The sequence below is a fragment of the Manis pentadactyla genome, chromosome 4 (genome assembly GCF_030020395.1).
Source record: "Manis pentadactyla isolate mManPen7 chromosome 4, mManPen7.hap1, whole genome shotgun sequence".
NCBI classification, from domain to species: domain Eukaryota; kingdom Metazoa; phylum Chordata; class Mammalia; order Pholidota; family Manidae; genus Manis; species Manis pentadactyla.
In genome coordinates, this window is record NC_080022.1 from 158,471,900 (window position 1) to 158,488,028 (window position 16,129).

The window sequence follows — 16,129 nt, forward strand, 5'->3', positions numbered from 1 at the left end:
TGTTCCTGATGGATTACACCCAAGCTCCTGTAGCTCTAACTATGATGGAGCCAACGTTTAAACACAAGATTTATATGGCCGTCGCTCACTGAAGTGCAGTTTAAAAAAAATACAAAATACCTTTGTAAAAAGAAACAGCAGTACATCTGTGTGATATAAGTGGGTGATTCTCCCTTTTTTATTTATGCTTTATTTTCTATAATTATAAAATGTGCTAGTTTGCTATATAAACACATGCATTCATGTATACACACGTGGGTGTGCATGTATTTGGTGACAGGCAGAGTTACGTTCCAGGGGTTGCCATAGGATCTTCTAAAGGCCCGTGTTCTGTCTGGCACAGCCTAGGTCATCAAGAAGAAGCTAGTGGGAACTGTGAAGTCGTCGCACAAGCACTATGTGTCCTCGGACACAATGGTGACTAGTGAAGACGGAGACGCCAATACCACGTGCAGCACCTTAGAGGCCGTATTTATCCACGGCCGGCACACCAAGCACATCCGAGCTGAGGCTGGGGGGAAGAGGGAGAAAAGCACCCCCCAGAAGCCTCTGCCTCAGCCTGTCATCTGGTCCCTCCTGAAAGCTGTCACCCACAAGTGAGGTCAGCTGGGGAGGCCTTGCTTTGGGGAGGAGTTTCAGAGTGGGACCTGGGGCTCTTCCTCTCCAGCGCTGCAGGAAAGTGGTCAGAGATGCACTGCACTCTAGAGTAGAGATGGCTTATCCATTGCACTCCGGATGTGCTGACCCCTGCGATTTCCCCAAATGTGGGAAACTTGGCTGCATAATTTGTGGTAAGTGGGGGACTGCGTTCGCGCTTTCCCCTGATTCTGTCTGTACGAAGAACAGCTCTTGTGGTTTCTGTTTGGTATTTCTGTTATGGGACTAGTGCAAGTAATAAAACGGTGTTAGACCAGGTCTCATGAGCTGCTTGGTCCTCAGGCAACAGCCTGGGCTGCTTCAAGCCCCTGGACCGGTTGCCTTTAGCAGGAGTGGCCTTTTTACCACGCTGTGGCAGAGTTAGGTATTTGCGACAGGGGTTAGGTGGCCTGCAAGGCCTAAAGTCTTCATTATCTGGCCCTTTATCAAAAAAGCGTGTTGACCCTGCCTTAGAATGTTTGAACATCTGTGCTAAGTATTATACTCAAAATTAAGAAGACTGGCATACAGGTTGAACATCTGAATATCTACCCTGGGACCCTTGTGTTTGTGGCCCTGCCTCGGTGGGCATTCTTCCTCTCCCCTTCTCCTTCTATTGCTCCTCCCTTTCCTTTCTCTCTCTCTGGAAACATTCTTTGAAGTAGAATTGCTGTGTCAGATTGTACATATTTTCATTTTGAATCATACTGCCAAATGTTTGTATCACTTAAGCTTGTACTAATAACGTATAAGGGCTTCTCTTCCCTCCTTCAACCCAGCAGTGGCCCTTAACAGTCCTTTTTTTTTTTCTTTTTTCTTGAGGTACAATTGACTTTAAATCATGATTATCTCATTACTAAGAGAAGTTAAAAATCTTTTCATATAATTTAATTGGCCAAATAAATTGTGTCATGGGAACTATGTATATCCTTTGCTAACTTGTAATTTTTAATAGTGGTAAAATGCCAGTAACAAAATTTACCATCTTAACTATTTTTAAGTATACAGTTCATTAGCATTCATTGTATTCACAGTGTTGTGCAACTGCTTTCCAGAACTTTGTCTCACAAACCTGAAACTCTACCCATTAAACAACTCCCCAGTTCCCCTTCCCCTTCCCCTAGCCAGCGGCAGCCACCACCTCCTGAAAATTCCTCCATATTGTAGCATGTGTCAGAATTTTCACTTTTGAGGCTCAGTAATATTCCATTGTATGTCTCTACCAGATTTTCTTTGCTTATCCATCTGTGGGTGGACACTTGGGTTGCTTCCACCTCTTGGCTGTTCCGAATAATGCTGCTGTGTACATGGGTGTACATCCTTTCCCGCTTTTTAACTGGGCTGTTTTTAATTTAAAATACATATTAATAGTAGGTCTACTGTTATTCTTATGAGAAACAGTAAGTAATAATTCTTGTGCTTACTGTTGGCCAGGTATTCTGCTCATCTTGGGCATTTTTAGTTATGAGCCTGGGAGGCTCTAAAGACCCGTCAAAACAAAATTTATTTTTGCTTTGGAGAGGGGACACTGATGAGGAAGGTGGTTTCCAACGGTGAGGGCCATCATCGCATCGCGGGCTGCGCGGGTCCCTGTGAATTCTCCAAACACGTGTGTAGGTGGGGGCGCTGTGGGAGCTTTTCCCTAGTTTGCTCCCATCAAAATTGGAATCAGTGTTTGTGCAAGTGATCTTTCACTTAAAGGTGATTTTTTTGCTGCAGATTTGAAAGAGAGCATATTTTGCACTTGTCCTTGAAGCTTTGAACGAACAACATATTTTTGGCAATACGTGGACTGGATTTACAGATTGTAGTTTTGCCAAATTTCACCTTTTTAGAGTTGCTCTTTCAGTGACGTGATAGCTGCTTTTGAAGTGCGCCAAACATCAGTGACGTCTCTAGCGCCGAACCCTTGAAGGAACTAAATGTTTGCCTTTAAATCCGTAGAGCGTGTTTCCAGTTTTACGGGAACACCACTTAGAGAGCAAGGGACGCGCTAAATGAGATCAGCAAAAGGGGTGTGGAACATGTAGATTGGCGCAGTGACTGCTGGTCATGCTTACACTAGGCATATATTTCCCAAGATTTTGGCAATATGCCGGTATGCAAACTAGTGCCTCCTGTTAGGAATAGTCTGGATTCTCTTCATTCCAGAAAGAGGGGGAACGGTAGGCTGCATGAGAAAAGCGCCCCTCTGTTCATAGTGATTTGAATCTGAGGGTGAGGTGCCGGGCCCGCTGAGCAACTCATACTTACCTGGCAGGGGAGATACCATGATCACGAAGGTGGTTTTCCCAGGGCGAGGCTTATCCATTGCACTCCGGATGTGCTGACCCCTGCGATTTCCCCAAATGTGGGAAACTCGACTGCATAATTTGTGGTAGTGGGGGACTGCGTTCGCGCTTTCCCCTGATTCTGTCCGTGCGAAGAAAAGGTCTTGTGGCTTGTCAAATATCTTGTGGACGTAGTGCAGGTAGTATCAAGCAGTTGGTGTTAGTGAAAACTCGAGAGTTTTTGGGCTTCCAGTAACTGCTCATATATCCCAGGAGTTATTTCGGTCTGTCTTCTTTTACTCGTTTTGAGGTCTTGTAAAGGTTTATTGCCGTAGTGTATTTGCCCTGTGTTTCCAGTAAGTTCAAAGAAAGAACGGTTTCTGGTTGTTGAGGTCAAAAGTACGTGTTGGACGCTACGTGAAGAGCTGCTTTTTTGTTTCAAGGTTTGACATGTTTATTGGTGTTCTGGTATATTTTCGTTCCGGTGTCCAGTAAATTCAGCTTCTGGCTCTAGGGGTCAAAAGTAAGTGGGGGGCTACCTTACTTTTCCCAATTTTCAAGAAGCTCTCTCTCTTACTCCCTTGTTCATAGTCCTCTCCTTCCTTCATTTAAAACCTCGTTTCTGGCATCTGTTTCTTTGGCCTTTCTGCTTCCTTCCTGAGAGTCCTGTAATTACATTAGGCCTACCTGGATAATTTGAGATACTCCCATCTAAAATCCTTGGTCACACCAGCAAAATTCTTTTTGCCCCAGAGATATGTTCACAGGCTCCAGGGATTAGGACGTGGGACGTTTTTTGGTGGGCCGTTCATTATTTAGCCCACCACATCAGCCACACCTTGCAGATTTCAGGAGCTGTTGTGAGGTCACCACAAGTTGCCCAGAGTAGGTAGATGAGCACAGTGTCTGCTGGTCCGTGTTCAGGATTGTATTTATGTGTTTACGGTTTTTGCAAATTTCACAGTATCCAACTGCTACTGGGTAGCTTCTACAGTTTGGAGAACTGTTTCATGACAGTGTAGAGCTTGCCTGATGAGAGTGACCCTTGGTGTTCAAAGTGTTTGGAATCCGATGGGGAGGTGTCAGAAAGCGGGGTTTTTTTTGTACTTACCTGGCAGGGGAGATACTATGATCATGAAGGTGGTTTTCCCTGAGTGGGGTTCATCCATTGCATTCAAGATGTGCTGACTCCTGCAAATTTCCCCAAAGTGGGAAGCTTGGCTGCATACTTTGTGTCAGTGGGGAACTGTGTTCCTGCTTTTCCTTATCAAACTTGCATTTTAAAAGAAAGGCGTGGGTAAACTAGCTGTTGATTTGTTGTTAGTGCAGCGGCTTCAGTTTCTGCACTTCCCTCAATGTTTAGCTGTTGTATAATATAGTGTGGGTGATCCTTCCTGCTTGCTTGCTTGGTCGGTGGAATTGGGAATCGCCTTTTTGGACCGACCGCTAGAGGGCTGGCTGCATCACCTTAAGCTCTGCATCTGTTGCTGTAGTTACCAGGATGTGTAGGGAAAAGAAGCAGCTTCTGGGGAAGACTGAGCAAAGGAATTCACGTGGGGCAGAGGGTAAAAGGTGGTGAAAACCTTAAGGGGCTGTCTTCAGTTTGTTGAGTAGCACTGTGAAACGACGGCCTACTTACCAGAAGTCTGGGAGTTTATAATGTACCACTTACACTTTCCGGAGCTGAGCGGTTCTGAGTTCAGGGGGGCTTTTCACTCCTTTTCAAGAATGTCCCCTAAGAGCTGTTGCCTTAAATTTCCTGCCAAATGAGAAACCCGGCTACAATATAATTTCTGCTGATAACAGTGTTTTGTGTTTCCTCCTAGACTTGCGTTTTGTTTTTGTTTTCCCAAAATAACTTTTCTATTGAAGTAGTAGTGTGCTCGTGATTTTAAAAACATCATATAGAAGGGCTCACCCTGAGAAACAACAGCTAACCCACCCTTTCTCATCCTGCCCCATCCACTGTCCTCAGAGCACTACTTTTAAAATTCTTTCATCTGCTTCTTCAGTTACATCAATAAATAATTTGTGTGTGTGCTGTATTTATACTAAAGGTTTAGCTGATATTTCCCATCTCAGTACTGTCCCGCCTCTGTCCTTTTATTATATTTATGGAACAGTTTCTAGTTCTTCCATCAGTTCCCTTAATAACTTTAAGTCATATCTTTTTATTATTTGTTGACTCCTCACTTTAAGAGATGAGTATATCAACAAGGCTTTGGGGTTTTAAAAGAAAATGTTATGATTTTGCCCCCTCTGTCTGCCCATAAAAAGAATTTATTAATGTTGTTGTAGACTGTATTGTTTGACACACAATATATATAATAGTGTGGGGTGATAGAAGAAAGGGCAGGGAGAAACGTTACTGGTAAGAAAACGTACAGTATTTACCACTTGTAAATAGTATTGATTTGTAAATTTCAGTTTCTTGTTTTGCTGTTTTTTGATGTATAATTAATTACAACAGTATATTGTTTCAGATGTACAACATAGGGATTTGACTTTTGTATGCATTGCAAAATGGTCACCAATAAGTCTAGTTATCATCGTCATCTTACAGAGCTAATACAATATTGCTGACTCTTACCCACGCATTACATTACATCCCCATGACCTATTTATTTTATAGGTGGAAACTGTACTTCTCACTTAATCCCCCACATCCACTCATCCCCTAACTCCTTCCCTCTGGCAACCACCAAGCTGTTCTCTGTATCTATTGACTCTGGGTGTTGTTTTGTTTTTTAGATTCCACATATAAGCCACATCATGCAGTAATTGTCTCTCTCTCACTTAAAGTTTTCATTTTGTAAGTGTTCATTGCTAGTACCTAGAAATAGAGTTGATGTTCAGGTATTAATCTTGTATCCTGTGGCTTTGCTAAATTTAGTTACGAGTTTTGTAGGATGTTTTAGGTAAATGCTTTGCCATTTTCTATGCAGTCATGTCATATGTGAATAAAGACAGTTTTACTTCCAAACTACAGCTTTTACTTATTTTCCTTGCCTTGTGCTCTAGCTAGGACTTCCAGTACAATTTTGAATAAAGATGCTTAAAGTAGTCATGTTTTTCTCTTGTTCCTAATCTGAGGGAAAAGCATTCAGTCTGCACCATGAAGTGTATTAGTGTATGCATTTTTGTAGATAACATTTGTGAAGCCATCGTACCTTGCTAAGTTTCTTCTTTTAGTCATAAATGGCTGTGGAACTTTATTAACAAGTTTTTCTGCACCTACTTCTTAATCAGTTTATATGATGAATTCTACAGACTGGTGTTCTTTTATTTTAATTTTTAAATTATCTTTTTGTTGAAGTATCATTCATGTACAATTTTATGTTTGCTTCACATGTACAACACAGTCGTTCAACAGTTACCCATACTACTAAGTCCTCACCCCCCTCTAGGGCGGTTACTAACTGTCCACATAAGAAGATGTTACAGAATCATTGACTGTGTTCTCCATGCTGTCCTACAACCCACGTGACAGATTTATATAGTGATTGCCAAGTATTGTGCTCCTTTATCCCCCTCATCATCCTTGCCAGTCTACCCCAACTCTTCCCCCTTGGTAACCACTAGTCACTTCTCAGTGTCTATGATAGTCTACTGCTGTTTTGTTCCTTCTGTTTTGCTTTGTGTTTATACTCCAAACGTAAGTGAAATCAGATGGTATTTGTGTTTCTATGCTTGGCTTATTTCACTGAGCATGATACCCATGAGATACATCTACGTCGTTGCAAATAACAGGATTTTTTTTCTTTTTATGGCTGAATACCTTTCCATTGTGTATGTGTACCACTTCTTCTTTCTCCATTCATCAATTGATGGACACTTAGGTTGCTTCCATATCTTGGCCATTGCAAATAGTGCTGTAATAAACATAGGGGTGCAAATAACTTCGAATCGGGGATTTTGTTTTCTTCAGGTAAGTTCCTTGAAGTTGAATAATTGCGTCATATGGTATTTCTATTTTCAATTATTTGAGGAACCTCCGTACTGCTTTCCACAGTGGTTGCACCAATTTGAATTCCCACCAACAGTGTAGGAGGGTTCCCATTTCTCCGCATCCTTGCCAACAGTTGTTATTTCTTGTCTTTTGGATAGGACCATTCTACCTGGTGTGAGGTGATATTTCATTGTGGCTTTAATTTGCATTTTCCTCATGATTTAGCGATGTGGCGCATCTCTTCATGTGCCTGTTGGCCATTTGTATTGCTTCTTTGGAGAAGTGTTTGTTCAGGTCCTCCTCCACCAATTATTTAATTGGGTCATTTGCTTTTTGGGTGTTGAGGCATATGAGCTGCTTATATGCTTTGGATGTTAACCTCTTGTCAGATATTCTCCCATATGTAGGATGCCCTTTTGTTCTGCTGATGGTGTCCTTTGCTGTACAGAAGCATTTTACTTTGATATAGTCCCACTTGTTCATTTTTTATTTTGTTTCCCTAGACTGAGGAGATGTGTGCAGGAAAATTTGCTCATGCTTATATTAAAGAGATTTTTGCCTACGTTCTGTTGTAAGACTTTTATGGTTTCATGACTTACATTCAGTTCATTTAGAGTTTACTTCTGTGTATGAGTCAGACAATAACCCAGTTCGTTCTCATACATGTAGCTGTCCAGTTTTGCCAACACTGTTTGTTAAGGGGCTGACTTTTCCCCGTTATAAATCCATGGCTCCTTGATCATGTATTAACTGACCAAATGTGGATGGTTTTATACCTGGCCTGTCTATTCTATTCCATTGATCTATTGGCCTGGTCTTCTGCCAGTACCAAATTGTTTTGATTACTGTGGCTTTGTAGTAAAGCTTGAAGCCAGGGAGTTTAATCCCCTCAGCTTTGTACTTCTTCTTCCTCAGGATTGGTTTGGCTATTTGGGGCCTTTTGTGTTCCATATGAATTTTAGAACTATTTGTTCTAGTTCATTGAGGAGAGCTGTTGGCATTTTGATAGGGATTGCATTGAATCTGTACATTGCTTTGGGCAGGGTGGCCATTTTGACAATATTAATTCTTCTTTTCCATGAGCATGGGATAGATTTTCATTTATTGGAGTCTCCTTTAATTTCTCTCATGAGTGTCTTTTAGTTTTCAGAATATAGGTCTTTCACCTCCTTGGGTAGGTTTATTCCTAGGTATTTTATTCTTTTTGATGTAATTATAAATGGAGTTGTTTTCCTAATTTTCTTTCTGTTTGTTTGTTGTTAGTATGTAGGAATGCAACAGATTTCTGTGTATTGATTTTGTATACTGCAACTTTGCTGAATTCAGTTATTAGTTCTAGTAGTTCTTTTGTGGATTCCTTATGGTTTCTAGTGTTAAACAACTTTGCATTCCTCGGATAAACCCCAGTTGATCGTGGTGTATTACTCTTTTTCGTATATACCTGAATTTGGTTTTCAGCTTTAAAGAAATAAAGGAGTTTTGTGTGTGTGTGTCCATGAGGAATCATAGTCTGTAGTCTTCTTATGTGGTTTTTATCTGGTTTAGGTATCAGAGTAGTGCTGGTTCATAAAATAGATTCTTTCCCTTCGGTGTGCCACTGAAGATCCTGGTATCACCATGGGCCGGCTCCCCACCAGGTGTCACAGGTATTCTAAGAACAAGCCATACACAATGTCTCCCTTCTGCAAAGGTGTCCCTGATGCCAAGATACACAGGGTTGACCTGTATCGGAAAAATGCAAAAGTGGATGGGTTCCCACTCTGTGGCCACATGGTGGCAGACGAGTGTGAGCAGTTCTCCTCCAAGGCTCTGGAGGTTGTTTCTGTTTGTGCTGCTGAAGGCAAGTATCTCTAAGCATTTGTGCCTCTAAACAAGTATCTCTAAAGATAATTGCTCTGTTTTCTATTTGACATTTTTTTTAGCAGCGTTTATTGAGGTATAATACACACATAATGTTCACCCACTACATAGTTTCCCGATTTTTATACAATTGCCCAACCATAACCCAGTATTAAAACATTTTTATAACCCCCTCTAAAATTTCCCTGTGCCCATTGGCAGTTGCTCCTGGTTCCCATGCCCCAACATCAGCCATAGGCAACAGCTGATCTTCTTTCTGTCTCTATAGATTTGCCTTGTCTAGGAATTTCATATAACATGGAATCAAATAGTGTTTGCTGATTGCTTTCACGTGGCATGTTTTTGAGATTCATCCACCTTAATGTATTTATCACTATTTTGTTCTTTTTCATTGCTAAATATTATTCTGTTGTTCTTCACTTTTCTGTTATTCAGTATTTTTCTCAAGCATGGAAACCTGGACTGCCTAATTTATGGCAAAGGAGTGCTAACTTGATTTGCTTTTTCTCCTGATTTTCCACTGCTAAGAAAGGAGAATTAAGGTATATCTGGCTTGTTTGTTGTTCTCTGTGATAAATGTGAAATCTAGACTTTTTTTTTTCTTCGTATCATTAATCTACAATTACATAAGCAACATTATGGTTACTACACTCCCCCCATCATCAAGTCCCCACCACCTACCCCATTACAGTCACTGTCCATCAGCATAGTAAGATGCTATAGAATCACTACTTGTTTCTCTGTGTTGTACAGCCCTCCCCGTGCCCCCCACTACGTTATGTCTGCTAATTGTAATAGCCCCCTACCCCCTTGTCCCTCCCTTCCCACTCATCCTCCCCAGTCCCTTTCCCTTTGGTACCTGTTAGTCCATTCTTGGGTTCTGTGAGTCTTCTACTGTTTTATTCCTTCAGTTTTTTCTTTGTTCTTATACTCCACAGATGAGTGAAATCATTTGATACTTGTCTTTTTCAACCTGGCTTATTTCAGTGAGCATAATGCCCTCTAGCTCCATCCATGTTGTTGCAAATGGTAAAATTTGTTTTCCTCTTACGGCTGAATAATATTCCATTGTGTATATGTACACATCTTCTTTATCCATTCATCTACTGATGGACACTTCGGTTGCTTCCATTTCTTGGCTATTGTAAATAGTGCTGTGATAAACACAGGGGTATATATGTCTTATTTTTGGTATCATTAATCTACATTTACATGAAGAACATTACGTTTACTAGGCTACCCCCTTCACCAAGTCTCCCCCACAAACCCCATTGCAGACACTGTCCATCAGCATAGTAAGATGCTGTAAAATCCCTACTCGTCTTCTCTGTGTTGTACACGCCTCCCCATGCCCCCGCCCACATTACACATGCTAATCGTAATGCCCCCTTTCTTTTTCCCTGCCCTTATCCCTCCCTTCCCACCCATCCTCCCCAGTCCCTTTCCCTTTGGTAACTGTTAGTCCATTCTTGGGTTCTGTGATTGTGCTGCTGTTTTGTTCCTTCAGGTTTTCTTTGTTCTTATACTCCACAGATGAGTGAAATCATTTGGTACTTGTCTTTCTCCACCTGGCTCATTTCACTGAGCATAATACCCTCTAGCTCCATCCATGTTGTTGCAAATGGTAGGATCTGTTTTCTTCTTATGGCTGAATAATATTCCATTGTGTATATGTACCACCTCTTCTTTTTCCATTCATCTACTGGTGGACACTTAGGTTGCTTCCATTTCTTGGCTATTGTAAATAGTGCTGCGATAAACACCGGGGTATATGTATCTTTTTGTAACTGAGATTCCTGGATTCTTGGGGTAAATTCCTAGAAGTGGAATTCCTGGGTCAAATGGTTTTTCCATTTTTAGTTTTTTGAGGAACCTCCATACTGCTTTCCACAATGGTTGAACTAATTTACATTCCCACCAGCAGTGTAGGAGGGTTCCCCTTTCTCCACAACCTCGCCAACATTTGTTGTTGTTTGTCTTTTGGATGGTGGCGATCCTTACTGGTGTGAGGTGATATCTCATTTCATGGTATTCTATAATAACTCTTTGTATTTCTATGGGGTCTGTCGTGATTTTTCCTTCCTTCTGATTCTGTTTATGTGAGTAGATTCTCTTTTTTTTCTTGAGAAGTCTGGCTAGGGGTTTATCTATTGTGTTTATTTTCTTGAAGAACCAGCTCTTGCTTTCATTGATTTTTTTCTATTGTTTTATTATTCTCAATTTTATTTATTTCTGCTCTAATCTTTATTATGTCCCTCTTTCTACTGACTTTGGGCCTCATTTGTTGTTCTTTTTCTAGTTTCATTAATTGTGAGTTTAGACTGCTCATATGGGATTGATCTTCTTTCCTGAGGCAGGCCTGTATTGCAATATACTTTCCTCTTAGCACGGCCTTGGCTGCATCCCACAGGTTTTGCGGTGTTGAATTATTGTTGTCATTTGTCTCCATATATTGCTTGATCTGTGTTTTCATTTGGTCATTGATCCATTGGTTATTTAGGAGCATGTTGTGAAGCCTCCCTGTGTTTGTGGGGTTTTTCATACTCTTTGTGTAATTTATTTCTAGTTTCACACCTTTGTGGTCTGAGAAGCTGGTTGGTACAACTTCAGTCTTTTTGAAATTACTGAGGCTCTTTTTGTGGCCTAGTATATGATCTGTTCTTGAAAATGTTCCATGTGCACTTGAGAAGAATGTGTATTCTGCTGCTTTTGGATGTAGAGTTCTGTAGATGTCTGTTAGGTCCATCTGTTCTATTGTGTTGTTCAGGGCCTCTGTCTCCCTACTCATTTTCTGTCTGGTTGATCTGTCCTTCAGAATTAGTGGAGGGTTGACGTCTCCTAGAATGAATGTATTGCATTCTATTTCCCCTTTTAATTCAGTTAGTATTTGTTTCACATATGTCGGTGCTCCTGTGTTGGGAGCACAGATATTTATAATGGTTATATCTTCTTGTTGGATTGACCCTTTTATCATTATGTAATGTCCTTCTTTGTCTCTTGTGACTTTCTTTGTTTTGAAGTCTATTTTGAACTGTATACTTTAAATGAGTGAAGTTTATGCTATGTAAATTATGTCATTAAACCTGTTATAAAAAAGAACATGTGAATTTTCAAAGAACATTACAAAGAACTGTTTGGGCTAAAATAAAAATAAACAGTAAAATATCCATAATCCTGTCACCTAGAAATTCAGACCATGTTTTCTGCATTCTTCTCTAGTCTTTTTCAAACACTCAGGTTAAATCTGACATGGTTATATTATGATAGAACTGTCTTTATATTTCCAAAGGACTTTGTGTATACTTTATAACTTCCTCATTTAACAAACATTTATTGGGTACTTATATGTTCCGGGAACCGTGCCTAGTGTTGAGGACAGAAGGGTGATAAAAACCTAGTCCTGTGTCAAAGTGCTATTGATCGGGAAGCAGTGCCTTCATTTTAATAGATGAGGAAATTGAAGCTCAGAGAGGTCAAGCGAAATGTCTGAGGTGACCCAGCTGTTGACTGACAAAGCTGAGACTAAACTGAGGCCTCTGACTGCCAGGCCTCAGGTCTTTCTTAATGTAGGTCATGCTCCTGTTTTCTTCATGATTTTTATTGTAAAGCAGCACTTTTTGCCTCTTGGCTTGTAATATCTCTGCAGAATCTTGGTCATGTAAATAAGGTGGAAAGCCTCACCGCTGTTCCTGATGGATTACACCCAAGCTCCTGTAGCTCTAACTATGATGGAGCCAACGTTTAAACACAAGATTTATATGGCCGTCGCTCACTGAAGTGCAGTTTAAAAAAAATACAAAATACCTTTGTAAAAAGAAACAGCAGTACCATCTGTGTGATATAAGTGGGTGATTCTCCCTTTTTTACTTATGCTTTATTTTCTATAATTATAAAATGTGCTAGTTTGCTATATAAACACATGCATTCATGTATACACACGTGGGTGTGCATGTATTTGGTGACAGGCAGAGTTACGTTCCAGGGGTTGCCATAGGATCTTCTAAAGGCCCGTGTTCTGTCTGGCACAGCCTAGGTCATCAAGAAGAAGCTAGTGGGAACTGTGAAGTCGTTGCACAAGCACTATGTGTCCTCGGACACAATGGTGACTAGTGAAGACGGAGACGCCAATACCACGTGCAGCACCTTAGAGGCCGTATTTATCCACGGCCGGCACACCAAGCACATCCGAGCTGAGGCTGGGGGGAAGAGGGAGAAAAGCACCCCCCAGAAGCCTCTGCCTCAGCCTGTCATCTGGTCCCTCCTGAAAGCTGTCACCCACAAGTGAGGTCAGCTGGGGAGGCCTTGCTTTGGGGAGGAGTTTCAGAGTGGGACCTGGGGCTCTTCCTCTCCAGCGCTGCAGGAAAGTGGTCAGAGATGCACTGCACTCTAGAGTAGAGATGGCTTATCCATTGCACTCCGGATGTGCTGACCCCTGCGATTTCCCCAAATGTGGGAAACTTGGCTGCATAATTTGTGGTAAGTGGGGGACTGCGTTCGCGCTTTCCCCTGATTCTGTCTGTACGAAGAACAGCTCTTGTGGTTTCTGTTTGGTATTTCTGTTATGGGACTAGTGCAAGTAATAAAACGGTGTTAGACCAGGTCTCATGAGCTGCTTGGTCCTCAGGCAACAGCCTGGGCTGCTTCAAGCCCCTGGACCGGTTGCCTTTAGCAGGAGTGGCCTTTTTACCACGCTGTGGCAGAGTTAGGTATTTGCGACAGGGGTTAGGTGGCCTGCAAGGCCTAAAGTCTTCATTATCTGGCCCTTTATCAAAAAAGCGTGTTGACCCTGCCTTAGAATGTTTGAACATCTGTGCTAAGTATTATACTCAAAATTAAGAAGACTGGCATACAGGTTGAACATCTGAATATCTACCCTGGGACCCTTGTGTTTGTGGCCCTGCCTCGGTGGGCATTCTTCCTCTCCCCTTCTCCTTCTATTGCTCCTCCCTTTCCTTTCTCTCTCTCTGGAAACATTCTTTGAAGTAGAATTGCTGTGTCAGATTGTACATATTTTCATTTTGAATCATACTGCCAAATGTTTGTATCACTTAAGCTTGTACTAATAACGTATAAGGGCTTCTCTTCCCTCCTTCAACCCAGCAGTGGCCCTTAACAGTCCTTTTTTTTTTTCTTTTTTCTTGAGGTACAATTGACTTTAAATCATGATTATCTCATTACTAAGAGAAGTTAAAAATCTTTTCATATAATTTAATTGGCCAAATAAATTGTGTCATGGGAACTATGTATATCCTTTGCTAACTTGTAATTTTTAATAGTGGTAAAATGCCAGTAACAAAATTTACCATCTTAACTATTTTTAAGTATACAGTTCATTAGCATTCATTGTATTCACAGTGTTGTGCAACTGCTTTCCAGAACTTTGTCTCACAAACCTGAAACTCTACCCATTAAACAACTCCCCAGTTCCCCTTCCCCTTCCCCTAGCCAGCGGCAGCCACCACCTCCTGAAAATTCCTCCATATTGTAGCATGTGTCAGAATTTTCACTTTTGAGGCTCAGTAATATTCCATTGTATGTCTCTACCAGATTTTCTTTGCTTATCCATCTGTGGGTGGACACTTGGGTTGCTTCCACCTCTTGGCTGTTCCGAATAATGCTGCTGTGTACATGGGTGTACATCCTTTCCCGCTTTTTAACTGGGCTGTTTTTAATTTAAAATACATATTAATAGTAGGTCTACTGTTATTCTTATGAGAAACAGTAAGTAATAATTCTTGTGCTTACTGTTGGCCAGGTATTCTGCTCATCTTGGGCATTTTTAGTTATGAGCCTGGGAGGCTCTAAAGACCCGTCAAAACAAAATTTATTTTTGCTTTGGAGAGGGGACACTGATGAGGAAGGTGGTTTCCAACGGTGAGGGCCATCATCGCATCGCGGGCTGCGCGGGTCCCTGTGAATTCTCCAAACACGTGTGTAGGTGGGGGCGCTGTGGGAGCTTTTCCCTAGTTTGCTCCCATCAAAATTGGAATCAGTGTTTGTGCAAGTGATCTTTCACTTAAAGGTGATTTTTTTGCTGCAGATTTGAAAGAGAGCATATTTTGCACTTGTCCTTGAAGCTTTGAACGAACAACATATTTTTGGCAATACGTGGACTGGATTTACAGATTGTAGTTTTGCCAAATTTCACCTTTTTAGAGTTGCTCTTTCAGTGACGTGATAGCTGCTTTTGAAGTGCGCCAAACATCAGTGACGTCTCTAGCGCCGAACCCTTGAAGGAACTAAATGTTTGCCTTTAAATCCGTAGAGCGTGTTTCCAGTTTTACGGGAACACCACTTAGAGAGCAAGGGACGCGCTAAATGAGATCAGCAAAAGGGGTGTGGAACATGTAGATTGGCGCAGTGACTGCTGGTCATGCTTACACTAGGCATATATTTCCCAAGATTTTGGCAATATGCCGGTATGCAAACTAGTGCCTCCTGTTAGGAATAGTCTGGATTCTCTTCATTCCAGAAAGAGGGGGAACGGTAGGCTGCATGAGAAAAGCGCCCCTCTGTTCATAGTGATTTGAATCTGAGGGTGAGGTGCCGGGCCCGCTGAGCAACTCATACTTACCTGGCAGGGGAGATACCATGATCACGAAGGTGGTTTTCCCAGGGCGAGGCTTATCCATTGCACTCCGGATGTGCTGACCCCTGCGATTTCCCCAAATGTGGGAAACTCGACTGCATAATTTGTGGTAGTGGGGGACTGCGTTCGCGCTTTCCCCTGATTCTGTCCATGCGAAGAAAAGGTCTTGTGGCTTGTCAAATATCTTGTGGACGTAGTGCAGGTAGTATCAAGCAGTTGGTGTTAGTGAAAACTCGAGAGTTTTTGGGCTTCCAGTAACTGCTCATATATCCCAGGAGTTATTTCGGTCTGTCTTCTTTTACTCGTTTTGAGGTCTTGTAAAGGTTTATTGCCGTAGTGTATTTGCCCTGTGTTTCCAGTAAGTTCAAAGAAAGAACGGTTTCTGGTTGTTGAGGTCAAAAGTACGTGTTGGACGCTACGTGAAGAGCTGCTTTTTTGTTTCAAGGTTTGACATGTTTATTGGTGTTCTGGTATATTTTCGTTCCGGTGTCCAGTAAATTCAGCTTCTGGCTCTAGGGGTCAAAAGTAAGTGGGGGGCTACCTTACTTTTCCCAATTTTCAAGAAGCTCTCTCTCTTACTCCCTTGTTCATAGTCCTCTCCTTCCTTCATTTAAAACCTCGTTTCTGGCATCTGTTTCTTTGGCCTTTCTGCTTCCTTCCTGAGAGTCCTGTAATTACATTAGGCCTACCTGGATAATTTGAGATACTCCCATCTAAAATCCTTGGTCACACCAGCAAAATTCTTTTTGCCCCAGAGATATGTTCACAGGCTCCAGGGATTAGGACGTGGGACGTTTTTTGGTGGGCCGTTCATTATTTAGCCCA

General features: G+C 41.7%; 3 non-coding genes and 2 pseudogenes across 3 annotated transcripts; all 5 read left to right on the top strand.

The window, feature by feature from the left end:
* Positions 1-671: 671 nt before the first annotated feature.
* On the top strand, positions 672-823 carry LOC130683741 (U1 spliceosomal RNA; annotated as a pseudogene).
* A 2,058-nt stretch (positions 824-2,881) lies between these two features.
* LOC130683722 (U1 spliceosomal RNA) lies at positions 2,882-3,045 on the top strand. Its single transcript, XR_008997598.1, has one exon. It is a non-coding gene; the product is annotated as a U1 spliceosomal RNA (small nuclear RNA).
* Positions 3,046-4,009: 964 nt separating this feature from the next.
* LOC130683730 (U1 spliceosomal RNA) lies at positions 4,010-4,173 on the top strand. Its single transcript, XR_008997606.1, has one exon. It is a non-coding gene; the product is annotated as a U1 spliceosomal RNA (small nuclear RNA).
* An 8,898-nt stretch (positions 4,174-13,071) lies between these two features.
* On the top strand, positions 13,072-13,223 carry LOC130683742 (U1 spliceosomal RNA; annotated as a pseudogene).
* A 2,058-nt stretch (positions 13,224-15,281) lies between these two features.
* On the top strand, positions 15,282-15,445 carry LOC130683723 (U1 spliceosomal RNA). Its single transcript, XR_008997599.1, has one exon. It is a non-coding gene; the product is annotated as a U1 spliceosomal RNA (small nuclear RNA).
* Positions 15,446-16,129: the final 684 nt, after the last annotated feature.